A 3,200-nucleotide genomic window follows, 5' to 3' on the forward strand; every position below is an offset into this window, starting at 1 on the left:
AGGAACCCCCTTGGTTTTTGTCTGTTTGCGGCTCCGTGGCAGAAACATCCATGTCATCGAAAGAGACATTAGCATCGCAATCATAGTATTCGTTTCTGTCTTCATTAATATCTGCAGAAGGTACATCCTCAGCATTTATTTCTTCAAGAACATCAGCGGCTATTTGAGCGTCTTTCCCAGTCGCTCGATCTTTTGTGTATATGGCAGTAAGTTGGTCGTAGTAAGGGAAACTACGATGTTTGAACTGACCGGCTTCTTTATGACTCTACAAAAACGAGGAAATCATATTAGTTATAAGTTTGGCAAGAATAGGATAATAAAGAGTTGAACTCATTCTTACCTTAAAATAAAAGTCCCAGACCGCATCTTTAGCAACAATGACCTGCCTATGGTCGTCCCAACCAAAACCGCTATTGTTTTGGCCATTAAGCATGTCATATACTATTGACCAATCTCTTTTCAGTAACCTAATCCTTGACTCGATATTAGGTCTTGCCTTCAACATCGCATTAGGTAAAGCCTTCTCTAACATTTTTTCTAACTCGTTTAAGTAACCGGCTTTGAACCCCGTATCAGCGTTAAATGTCCTAATATTGTGCAAGTCCACCATGCAGGAAACCAGTGCTGCATCTTCTTCTGGAACCCATTTCCTTTTGGTTCCTCGAGATGATTGTGAAGGAACAATTGATTCTGGAACACCTGACATAATTATCTTAAGAAAAAAAAACAAATTAAAATTAACTTTAATATCATGAATCATAATGTGAACACTTTATAAAATTAAAATTGAGTTCAATATCATGAATAAAAAACTCATAAAGAATAAAATTATAACACATGATGAATGAAAAGAAATCAAATTATAATTCAACAAGTTTAGTACAATACAATAAACACAAAAACACCACCAAAGTTTCACAAACTATATACATAAAATAACATAAAAGGGAAAACATGTTGAAAGAATGTTAGGACAGACAATTTTTACCTTGATTGAATTGGAAAGCTTTTCTTGAGGGTTTATTTGGAGATACTTGGGATTGATCTCTCTACTCACTGCATTTGAAGAACACAAGTCTGTTATGGTCGACAAAACTGTACATATATAATATACCTAAATGAAATTGAAATAGGCTGAAATAATATATAATTTAATAAAACGGCAACATTGTTTAAGATACAGACCCAAATGCTCTTCAATCCTCCGTCAACATTAACAAGTTCAAAGAAGAAAGATGATTAAAGCCTAAACTAGCACAACTAGAACGTATGATACATTAAACAGGTGGAAAACATCACAACTTCAGACAAGCCTTCAGCAAATTTAAACCGATTTGATATTAACTTAAAAGTTCCTTGAAATCTTCAAGCTTCGTTTAACTTCCACTATCCTGTTTATAAAGGGAGCTTTCCAATTGGTTGCTTAGAAATACAATAATAATTTAAATAATCTATTTTTTTAATGAGCAGTTCTAAAGAATTGCTAGAATTAGATACTTTTCTTTCCATATTTCTCTATTTTCTCAGAACACAAACAAGTATCAAGCCTAAGAACCACAAAATCTTGTAAATCTGAAACGATCCAAGCAAGAAAAAAATAGCAAACCAGAAAGAGGAAAAAAGAAAAAGAAGCAGATATACCAAAACTTTCTATACTTGCCTAAATAAAATATTTTTTTTAAAAAGGAACTACTTCAAAATCCAAGTGAGTAATTGAAAGCTTCGATCGATCTCAAAACCGTAGAACAGCTCGAGAGTCCAAATAATTAAGACTAGTGCAGAAGCAGCAGATGAAAATGCTGGAAAAAGCCAAATTTTCTCTTCTTTAAGTTAAAACCTTCAAAGAAGCCAAGTGTGTATACTCATTCAAAAGAGTAAAATAATTGTGTAAGGATGTGTTTGGTTGCTGAGAAAGCGCAGAGAAAAAATAAATAAATAAAATACAAAATTCAGAGGCGTGAGGAAAAGGATGCAGCTTTTTTGCTTGCCTCTCCTTTTTTTTCCTGCTTAACACAAAAATGAAATTCCTTTTATTTGGGTTTCAAATAAAAGAAGAGGAGGATTATACAAAATTAGCTACCATTGTTCGCATGCAATGGCGCCGAAGATCCTTATGTAACAGCTTGTAATGAGCCTTTCTGATTTTTCAAGATTTGGAAATATTTGTTGTCAGGATTTGGATTTCACAAAAATACAAATAAAATTAGCACAGAGAAACAGAGAAATACCATTCAATTTCCATGAAAATCAATCAAGAAACCAATGCAGTTGGTAATTTCCATGAAAAGCAAACATGGTTTTTACAAGTTTCAAACAAAAAAAAGAATTCAAAACATACCCAGAAAGGATGGAGATCAACGCAACCTTGTCGGAATGTGGAGATCAATAACCTTGACAGAGCCCTAGTTCTTGCTCGAAAACGATGAGGCCGGAAGAAATCAGGAGGGAGAGGGTGGAGGTGGAGGTGGCTTTCGGGTTGGGAGGGTAAAACAGGGAAGAAGGATTCGGGACAACCTAAAACGCAACTAAACAGACCTTTCCATCCGGAATGGAAACCATCAAATATGACGAATAAGGGCGTAATGTAATCAGCCCGTAATAGGGCATTACGTCCAACCAAACGTCCGAATAGGTAGGGCCCACCGAATCGGGCTGTAATGGTATTCCCATTACATCCAACCAAACGGGCTCTTAGTTTTTTCTTTTTTTAAATTACAACCAACCTCGTTTGGTAAAAGTGGGGCCTAAGCACAGAATTTATTATGACTAACGCGTAAATAGTCAACTATTATTGTGTAACATCGTTGATGGATTTGAGTAAAATATAAGTTTAAAAAATTTAGATAAAAATTAGGTTTGGATAAGTTTTTATTAATTAAATTTGACCCACTCAAATTTGTAAAAAGAAAAAATTATTGTTTTGTCATTGTTTCGTTATTATATTATTATTATTTTGTTATTAATATTTTGATATTGTATAACTTTTATTTTATTATTAATTTTGATAATATTTTAGAAGTACTTGCTTGCTAAGTTGTATCTATCTTAGTGTTATTTAAGTATAAATATTTTTTTAATTTATTGGGAAACATTTATTTTAATGTTTGTTGTATATGTGATGTATTATATTTTTAAAATTCTTTTATATAAAAATAATAATATAAAAAATTAATACAAGCAAACTATGCCGGACTCAAATT

At 32.9% G+C, this 3,200-nt stretch overlaps 1 long non-coding RNA gene across 1 annotated transcript; it reads right to left on the reverse strand.

Annotated features, from left to right (window-relative positions):
- Nucleotides 1–357: 357 nt before the first annotated feature.
- Nucleotides 358–2,674, reverse strand: LOC107895870 (uncharacterized). Its single transcript, XR_005902884.1, has 3 exons — nt 2,339–2,674; nt 989–1,056; nt 358–712 (listed from the first exon to the last, which is right to left on the reverse strand). It is a non-coding gene; the product is annotated as an uncharacterized lncRNA (long non-coding RNA).
- Between the last annotated feature and the right edge of the window lie 526 nt (nt 2,675–3,200).

The sequence above is a fragment of the Gossypium hirsutum genome, chromosome A10, assembly GCF_007990345.1.
Source record: "Gossypium hirsutum isolate 1008001.06 chromosome A10, Gossypium_hirsutum_v2.1, whole genome shotgun sequence".
In the NCBI taxonomy this organism is placed as follows: Eukaryota; Viridiplantae; Streptophyta; class Magnoliopsida; order Malvales; family Malvaceae; genus Gossypium; species Gossypium hirsutum.